Below are 10,994 nucleotides of genomic sequence, written 5' to 3'. Positions count from 1 at the left end.
CAAAGATACTGTGATAAAAATAGCATGGTACTGCCAAAGAAACTGACCTGAGGACCAGTGGAACAGATTAGAAGATGCAGAAACAACTCCAGACACACTCAGCCACCTCATCTTTGCCAAAGCTGCCAAACACCCTTACTGGAGGAAAGATAGCCTCTTTAGTAAATGGTGCTGGAAAAATCTGGTTTCAACTTGCCAAAGATTAAAACTAGACCTATATCTCTCACCATGCACTGAACTAAAATCAAAATGCATTAAAGATCTAAACATTAAAACAGAAACACTGAACTGGCTGGAACAGAGGTTAGGTAGAACTCTTGAAGACATTGGTGTAAGAAAAGATTTTATGAACAAAACCTCAGTTGCCCATGAACTAGCACAAATAATCAACAAGTGGGATCTCCTCTTATTAGAAAGCTTCTACACAGCAAGAGAAACCGCCAACAGAGCTAAGAGACAACCTACAATGTGGGAAAACTTTTCACCAGCTGTTCCTCAGACAAAGGTCTACTATCTAGAATCTATAAAGAACTTTTAAAAAATCAGACCTCCCAAATTTAAAGACCCAATCTGAAAATGGCCATCTGAAATGAACAGACATTTCTCAGACAAAGAAGTAGAAATAGCAAGTAAACATATGAAAAAATGTTCAACATCACTGATCATTCGAGAGATGCAAATGAAAACAGTGCTGAGATTCTACCTCACCCCAGAAAGAATGTCTACTATCATGAAATCCACCAATAACAAATGCTGGTGGGGCTGTGGGGAAAGAGGAACCCTGCTCCACTGTTGGTAGGAGTGTAGACTGGTGGAGTCACTGTGGAAATCAGTATGGAGATACCTCAAAGAACTAGGACTGGAAGTCCCATTTGACCTAGTATTTACCGGCTGGTTATCTTCCCCAAAGATTTAAAAGAATCATACCACAGTGATATATGTGCACCCCTATTCATAGCAGCACAATTCATGATAGCTAAAACTTGGAAGCAGCCCAATTGCCCATGATCTGGAGACTGGATAAAGAAAATGTGTTTTTTTATAAAATGGATTACTACTCAGCCATAAAAAATGAGAAATTAGAGACATGTATCGCTAAGTGGATGCACATTGAGGGGATACACTTAAGTGAAATAAATAGGACACACATGTGTAAATATCAAATTGTTTCTCTAGTGTGAGAAACTGAAAGTGTAAATAAAGACTAAAACATATAATAGATAGATAACGCGAAATAGGAAGAAAAGGGCCAAAGGTGAAGTGGGAGGGCTAGGGGAAAGGGAAGAAGGAAATGGAATTAATATGAGAAAATGGAAAAATGGAAACAAAATCTTTGTAAATAGGGAGGGATGGAGGGGATGAAGGGAGGGCAGGGGAATTGGGAAAAAAGAAGAAGTATGAGAGATTATGTAAATATGCAAATTTCCAATGTTCAATGTCATTATATTGTATACCTAAAATATACCAATAAAATTAATAAAAAATTAAAAAGAAAGAAAGGAAGAAAATTATTTTTAAAATCCCAGGCTTTCACTCAAGGTACTCTGGTCAATAGGTTCCTGAAACATTCACAATTGTTTATTGACGCTGGTGGAAAACAGAGATACATAGACATACTAAAATTTGTAATCATCCCTTCTTTTATTGGCTCTACATTTTTCTTAAAATATCATTAAATATCACTCTACACATACAATAATATCCAGGACTTATCAGGAAGAAAAGATTTTTAAAAACATTCTCACACTGACAGGAAATGAAAGACATATGTAAGTGAAAACTAACATTATTAGAAAAATAATTCCTCAGAATTCTTGTAGTGGAATGGCTACAAAAATCCCAATAGTTTCAGTTACTCAAGGATTGTGTGGAATTTCACCTAGTGAACATTTAAAGATTTACCCAAATTATGTATTTCTTTTAAATGGTGGATAACATGAATTAAAGTACTGCTATGTTATTTAAATCTAATATGAAAACATAATTTACGTGATGCAAATTGTTTTACTTCTTAATCAGAGTCACTCTGGTGGAACTGCTTTAATAATAGTTTCTTTTTTATACAATTTCGCTTCCCTATTAGAAAGTGAATTCTATCTCCAAATTACAAATTGCTTCATACTTTCACCCTTTTGTTGGCTCCTGAGGCTTACCTGAGATGGAGTGAAAAAGATGTTACCCGATAACCCCATTGCATTTAGTTTACTTTTTTTTTTTTTCTCAATTCTCAGGCTTGTAATATGCTAGCCCCGTTTAACACAATTACTATACAATGAGATAGTGCCAAAAGAAAGAGCTGTAACTGAACATTTTCCAGGCTGCTACCCTTCTCATGGATTCCCATTCATCAGAAATCACTCAGCCTCCCTCATCTTCTTCATGCAAATGAAATTCCTTTCTCATCACCAATGAGAAGCTAGGACAGCATAAAAAAGATATACAACCTGAAGGAAAAGAAAATAAATATGCAAACTGAACAGTCTATTTTAGGTATCATAGGATCATATCAATTGTTGATTTTAGCTGAAATGGTGGAAGAATTATTCCATGAATCACTTTAAGTTATAAAGTCAAACTGCTGAAAAATGCCTGCTAAGTTTGGATGTCGACTGTCTCTCAAATGTCAATATGTTAAAGTCTTGGTACTCAGGCCCTTAGGTCACTGAAAGCATGTCTTCAAATGGGATTATGGAATGCCAGCCTGCCTCCTTCTCTTTGCTTTCTGGCCATGTGGTGAGCAGTTTTGCTCTCCCACATCCTCCTGCCATGATACGCTGCCTTCCCACAGGCCTCCCAAAATAAGACCAATCAATCATAGACTAGAAGCTCCAAAACTGGAAGACAAACCTTTAATCTTTCTTAGTTACCTCAAGTATTTCTTTATATAATGTAAAGGAGAATATGCAGTACCTTAGAGACCACTTTATTCTACTCTTGATTTTGACAATGAGGAAACTGAGGCCCATGGACCATAAATGACTTGCTGAAAGCCACACAGCTCAAAAATGTCTCACTCTGAGCTAAAACAGAGGCCTGTAACTTCTAGCCCAAGACTTTTCCATGTCACCAATCTGGTTATGATGAGTAAAGCAGAATCCTTCAGTACAGCCACTTCATACTCACCAGCACAGTTCCCCCACTCAAAATCTCATTCAAACATAGTTCACACTTAATTTGAATGAACTTTATAATGTAAAACCCTCTTCCCTAAAACTATTTATTACTGTATCTATTATCTCCTGCTAATTTAAATTTTTCAGTCTCACAGCCCCACACACAACAGTTACCAGACCCACATTAGGCCAGATGGTTTGACTGTCCCATAAGACTGATGGAACTAGTCAAATTCAAAGCCTGGTGTCAAAATTCATAGTGACCTCTCCAAGGATATTGTTAAAAGAAATGGAAGATGATACAACAATTTACTTAATTAAAAATATAATTGCAAAAATTTTGAATGAAAAGTAATCAGTTTCAAACACAAGCTGGGTAAAATATAGATGTTACAGGACTATATGCAAAACTATTTAATCTTATAAATATTTCATTTTAATTCCAGCTAATGGATATGAACACTTTAGAAAATGTAAAGAAACTGGACATTATTTGGCAAACTCTGTCTCACCAAAGTAGGGCATTGCATATAAGATTCTCGGCACCATCTTGATTTTACAGATTGTGTTCATGAATATATAAAAGGTCTATTTAGATTTTCATTTAGATGTCTTATTTAGGGCAGGAAATTAGATTATGTGTGTAATAAAGAAAATTATCAGGATATAAAGTTTTTAAAGTTTTATCAGATAATATAAGCAAAATAGTAACAATAAATAATAAAGCAATGAGATTAACAATTGCTTTAAACTGTATATTAAATATATCAAAATAAAATAACTATGTAACACAAAAATAGTTGAATCTTTCCCTCTTTCTACTTCTTTCTCCTCTATTTCTCCCTCTCTCTCTCCCTCACCCCACCGTATCCCCTGTCCCTTCCTATAATATTAATTTTTCAGAATGTTGGCCAATCCTATTACCCCATTTCCTTCAGCTTCCCAATAGGGTAGGGCCCAAGCTGCTTTGGATGTACCATGTAACAAATACAATGTTCTCTCAAAGCCTCAGATAATTGGACACATAAAAACACTTGACCTACCAAGTTGGGCTGATTTTTCTCCTGGGGCCTGTCCTAAGCCGTGGCTAATCAGATGAGAATAAACATTCACCTGAAGGTGTGTCAACCAGATTCTTCTAGGAATTTGAACTTGTGATGCAGAGATATGACTCAGCCTACAATGTTTGGTTAAACTGAGGAAATAGAAGTTCAGAGGCTTTAAGGAGACTATGATTTTTGTATTATATGTTATTGTTAAAATCAGTCTAAGAGAGGAGTGGAAGAAACAGAAAGCTACCCAATTTCTCTACAGCTTTCCAATGAATGTTTGCAGTTACTCATGAGGCAAAATTTGTTCTGTGAATTTTGGGGTTTTTTGAGATACTACGTTTCATACACTAAATTCTCCTCTTTTATTTATGCAACTGTGTCTAGTATGAGCAGTGCTGTTACCACCCATCTCAATGTTATCAATGGTAGAGAAAGCATTTTAGAAATGAACAATATATCTCACTTTTTATACAAATATATAATCACAGAGATTGTATGGATTGTGCTCTTACAAGTTGTATGGTACATAGACTTGGTAAGCTGATTTGTTTTTTGCCACCTCTACAATTGATTTGTAAATGATCAAATAAATATACAGTATTGTTCAGTGGTCAAAGAAAGTGATGTTAAGAAGAAAAGCTAGTTTTGAGGAAATGCATGAATTCAGTTTGGGGTGTGTTGAACCGAAATCTATATGAAGTCATCCAAGTGGAACTTTTGGACAAATTCATGAATGATGGATATTGTAAGGCTTAGAATATAGATTCCAGAGTCATATACATTAAGTATTTCTACTACTGTAGAATCTACCCTCCTCCCAGGAGATGTTGGAGATATGAAAGAAGTAGATAGCTCTGCTATCAAGTGTTGAAATCTTAGTAGTACAGTCAATACTAAAGTATCTTTTACAGTGCTATACACAGAGAAGAGAGAAGTAAATACAGGTCAGAACAATCACTGAGGCTTCTTATAAGAGGTTACCCCTGAATCTGAGCTAAAGAAATGCCTGTATGACTTTTTCAGCATAATGATGATGTTTAAAATAGTAAATAAAATTTCTCACCTAATTTCAATAAACTAAATAATATTACCTATATCTTTTCCAAGCAAAGAAAATGAGTCTGTCCTCACAAGCCTAGGCTCTAATGATGTCCAGGTAATTAAAAGAGTGTGTGGTAATGAACTTAATGAAAATTAAGTACCAACCTGAACACTTGACAGCACTTTTCCATCCCCTCCCTAGTTTACATGACTCAGTTCCTGAGAAAGCTCTTAGGGCACTACTGCAGAAAAATTCTCAACTTTCTTAGCTCGTGATGGAGGATAAGAAAAAAATTGTGTGTTACCTTCAAGAGTTAACAAATGACTAGAACAAAATTCATCTACTTTTATCAAACATTTTAAAGTGTTTACTATGAAAAGCACTGGTTGGATTGGGAAGAGGGAAGCTAGGGGAACAAAAAATTGACTAACACATGCCCCTACCCTCAAAGAAGCTTACCGTCTGGTAGACAGATGATTGAGGGGGCATAATACAAAGCACATGGGATCAAAAGGGAAGCAAAGGTAGTTCTGAAAGTTGTGAATTGAAATCCTATGATATAATGTGTGTCAGTTATAAACTCTCAGGGACAAGGCTTATCCAGTACCAGTTGGCAAGCCATATAAATTTCTAATAGGATTATCAGTTAAAGAAAATCATTTATACATTATACTCTGTATTTTTAATACAGGTGTTTGTTTCTAATCAAATGCAATTAGAAGAAAATGTAAATTAAGAGCTTTACTTTAAAGCTAAATTTCTGGTGATGTCATGATTTAAAACATTAGAAATAATCCTTAAAATGAAAAAAAGACCAAGCTGCTCTTAACTTATATTTTACAGCTTTAATATTTCAAGTCAAGATGAAAGAAAGAAAGAGAATCCAGTAGTATTTTGGCCGGGAAAATTTTGGGCACCATTCCATGACTTGCCTGCTGCAAGAGTCAGGATGTGATTCAAGCAGAGCTAAAATCTTCTCCATGCTGTTCTGGTGGCCCAGAGATTCTGGCTTTGGACAGCACCATCTGGACTTGTGTGAACAACAAAGTTAAACCTCCCACAAGTATTTTCCTGGCTGGGCAAATCAACTTCAGAGCAAGGGCATAGGCTGCCTCTTGGGCTCCAATAGCTTTCTTCTTTGGTGATGGGGTTAATTCCAAGGTACCACTGCCATCACAAAGAAAATAAGGCAGCTTTTCTTTGTGCTATATATTGCAAATAGTCCAATTGTGAGTTGCTATTTATCCTGCATTTTGGCAATTATACCTACCCAGCTTCCTGTATCATCTTGTCTTCTGTGAAGCTAGGAGCACTTTTTGCATATAAATTGCAACAAGTGTCCTTGGCAATTCCTCATTAGAAGAGGTTCTTCCTGATTCTTTTAAATGAGGATGAATATGGCTAATAAATCCAAATCTTGCTCATCAGTTCAGTCTGTCAATTATTCTATTCATGCCTTCTTTTCTGTTACATTATACATGACATAATTTAAAGTTCTGAAACCATTTCAGTATATTTTGAACCAAATGAAATAAACTTAAGGCTTCATAGCAATCTATTGTGGTGGTTAAACTTAATTGTGTCAATACATAGATCAACTAGACCAAAAATAAACAATGAAAAACTAGAACTCAAACTCTTGAACAAATAAACCAAACAGATGTTTACAGAGTGTTCCACCCCACAAAATCAGAATACAGATTCTTTTCAGCTTCACATGGATCATTCCCCAAAATAGACCACATACATGCTCATAGAACATGCTTAAGTAAGTTCAAGGAAATTGAAGTTATCCCCTGTATATTATCAGACTGTAGTGCAATGAAATTGGAGATCAATAGCAAAAGAAACTGCAAGAATTTCATAAACACATGGAAATTGAACAACACACTTCTGAATAACCAATGGGGCACAGAGCAAATTAAAGAAGAAATAAGACAGTTTCTATGATTAAATGTCAGTGTCAGTGCAACACACCAGAATCTGTGGGACACAATGAAAGCAGTCTCACAACGGAAATTCAGAGCAGTGAATATTCTTATTAGGAAAACAGAGTTAGCTCAAATAAACAACCTGATGCTGAACCTCAAGTTTCTAGAAAAAGAAGAGCAGGACAAACTCAAACCTCATACAATGGAGGAAATTGTAAAGATCAGAACAGAAATCGATGCAATGCAGACTAAGAGAACAATACAAAAAAATCAATGAAGCAAAGAGTTGGTTGTTTTAAAAAAAAAAAATTGACAAACCCTTCGTCAACCTTATCAAAAAAAGGAAGGAAAAGACCCAAATTCATGCAATTAGGAATGAAAAGAGTGAAATTACAATGGACCCAGCAGAAATCCAGAAGATCACCAATACCTACTTTGAGAACTTATATGTCAATAAGATGGAAAGCACAGACAAAATGGACAGATTCCTAGATGCATATGAATTACCAAAGTTTAATGAAGAAGACCTAAAAATTCTAAACAACTCAATATCAATCAATGAAATCAAAAACATAATTAAAAACTTATCAGTTAAGAAAAGCCTATGTCCTGATGTCTTCACTGCTGAATTCTCCAAGACATTTAGAAAAGAACTATTGCCACTACTGTTTAAATTCTTCAGTGAAACTGAAAGGGAAGTAATACTCCCAAGTTCATTCCTGGAAGCAAGCATCACCTTGATCCCAAAAGCACAGGGGGGAGAAGAGCTCCAGAGGAGCCGAGCTGTGAAGGCTGCCAGCGAAGCAATGCACCCACCACCCCATGCACCTCCCTGGGCCTCCGAGGAGCTGAGCCGCACAGGCACCTGCAGCACTGTCCCAGGTCCTTGTGTCCCCCAGACCCCACCTCTGGCCTCTGGGCTGCATGGTACCTGGCCCACACCACAGAGGGACAAGAGGTCACAAAGGCCATTGTTCTGAGCTCCAGAAGATAGAGCAGAAGTGGACAACAGAAAGAGGGCCTCTTTGATGCTCCTCAATGAAAATTGAAGCCCAATAGAAAAGTGAAGAAAATCTCTGCAATAAAGGCACACCAGACCACCATAGTTGATAAGTTGGAGGGGTCACAACCTCCCATCAGAACCTGGACTATCTTCAGGGGAAGGGCAATTGGAAACTGCAGTAGAACCTTGCAGAATTCAATCCAGCAAGAGGTCAGGGATCTCAACTTAGGCCTTGCAGCCAGAAATCAGACTGAATCTCAGGAGACTGCTGCTGGCTTCCTGAGACTAATTAACTTAGATCTGCATACTGCTGCCCACATAGTCCATTGTGACAGCAGAGACATACACTGAAGGAGGCCCTTTATTTTTAAGTTTTTTTCTCTTATTTTGAATATTTTTATTCTCTTCTCTTTTTCTTTTTTCTTTTCTTTCTCTCTCTCTCTCTTTATCACTCTCTCACTCTTTCTCTCCCACCTTCTTCTTCATCTCTCTCCCTTTTTGTTCCTGTTACTGTCCTAATTGAGATTTCTTTTTTCTTTCTTTTTCTTTTCTTCTCTCTTTTTCCTTCTCTTGATTGTCATTAGCTTTAAAGGAAAGTGAATACAGTTTCTAGCTTCCCTATTGTGTTAGTTTGTTCTGTTCTTGTCTTTGTTCTTTCATTCTGTCTTTTCATCTTGTTTTCAAGAGTATCCCAAAGATTGTGTGATCTTCCTGTGTCTTCTGGCATCACTTCTAACCTTTCACTATTCTTCTATCTATCCCTCCCTCCCAAACTCCTTCGAAATCCTTACCCTGAAGGGTAAAGTTGCTATATTGAAGAGTTTATTTACTATAAACATATTATGGGCTGGAACTCAATTTTTATTTAATTCATATGCTTAAAGGTGATAGCTTAATAGCTACCACAAATTGTCATTTTCTAAGCTATTGTTTCTGATGGTATTGCTCTTGCTAATTGTATCACTTGGGCTAAGGTGTTGTGATTGATCTAATCAGACGTCCTCCCTGGTATACTGAGAAGAAGATTGCCTAAGAGTCATTAGAGACTCAAAACCTAAAGACCAGCTATATCTGGAAGAAACTTCTGAGAAACAATCATTCCATAAGGGTTCTAAATACAAGCAACAATAATACTTACAATAAGCAATATTAAAGTATCAACCCAGGAATTAAAGAAAAAACAGTACCAACAACACAAATAGAAATAAGGAGACAACTAAGCAAGGTGAAAACCCAGACTTTCAGCTCACCAAATGCAAACTTTGGGGGAAATGAGATAGAAAAATATGATAATCAACCACCTGGACACTCTGAACTGATAGCACAGGAAGTAACAAAACAGATGAATGAGGCTCTAGAAAAATTCAAGACAGAAATAATTTTCCAGATAACTACAGAGATGGTGAGCAGAATGAAAGACATGATTAGAGACTCTAGAACAGAAGCAGATTAAAAAAAAAAATAGATCAGCTCAGGACCATGATGAAAGCCATGAAGGACCAGCATAGAAAACAAATGGAAACTGAGTGCCCAACATAGGAAAGAAATGGAATCCATGAAATAGATTAAACCGATATCCAGGAGATTGGAAAATCTATTAGAAGTATTCACAGGAGAATGAGACAATGTGAAGACGGAATATCAAACATAGAAGACAGGATTGCAGTTAGTGATCATGAAAAGAGAGATCTCTTAAAAATAGTAAGGGACCATGAGAAATCAAACTGAAAGCACAGAAAGACCCAACTGAAAAACAGAATTATAGGCCAATCTCATTAATGAACATAGTTGCAAAAATCCTTAATAAGATACTGGCAAATAGAATGCAGAAGATCATCAAGAAGATCATATACCCTGACCAAGTGTGATTCATCCCAGGGATACAGGGATGGTTCAACATATGCAAATCAAAAAATGTAATACACTATATTAATAGAATCAAGGATAAAAACCATATGATCATCTCAATAGATGCAGAAAAATTGTTCAACAAAATCCAACATACATTCATGATAAAACCTCGACAAAACATTGAAATAGAAAGTCTCTACCTCTACCTGATAAAAGCCATCTATGAAAAATGAACAGCCAATAACTAAATGGTCAAAAAATGAAATCCTTCACACTAAAATCAGAAACAAGACAAGGATGTCCACTATCACCACTACTGTTCAATATAGTTTTGGAAACATTAACAGCAGCAATTAGACAAGTGAAAGAAATAAAAGAATAAAGATAGGAAATGAAGAAGTCAAATTGTCTTTATTTGAATATTACATGATACTCTATATAGAAGGTCCCAATAATTCCACCAAAAGTCTTCTAGACTTAATAACCAAATTCAGTAGAGTGGGCTGGGGATTTAGCTCAGTGGTTTCACCACCTGCTGTGCAAGCGCAAGGACCCAAGTTCGATCCCTAGTACCAAAAAAAAAAAATTCTGTAGAGTAGATTAATACAAATTCAACACACAAAAATCAATAGCTTTAGTCTACGTGAACAACAGACTCACTGAGAGAAGAACTGGAGAAACAATTCCTATAACAATAGCATCCAAAAAAATGAAATACCTAGGAATCAACCTAATGAAAGAAATCAAAGACCTCTACTGTGAAAACTACAGCACTCTGAAAACAGAGATTGAAGATGATATCAGAAAACGGAAAGACATCCCTTGCTCATGGGTAGGAAGAATAAATACAGTGAAAGTGGCCATAATTCCAAAACTGCTATATAGATTCAATGCCATCCCAATTGAAATTCCAACAGCATACCTCACAGGACTTGAGAAAACAATCCAAAAATTCCTTTGGAACAAGAAGAGACCCAGAATAGCAAAAGCAACTCTAGACAA

The sequence above is a fragment of the Heterocephalus glaber genome, unplaced genomic scaffold, assembly GCF_053883595.1.
Source record: "Heterocephalus glaber isolate CG9 unplaced genomic scaffold, H.glaber_assembly_v1.0 deba00001613, whole genome shotgun sequence".
NCBI classification, from domain to species: domain Eukaryota; kingdom Metazoa; phylum Chordata; class Mammalia; order Rodentia; family Bathyergidae; genus Heterocephalus; species Heterocephalus glaber.
The sequence above is the reverse complement of the archived record's forward strand: the minus strand, read 5'-3'. Positions refer to the sequence as shown.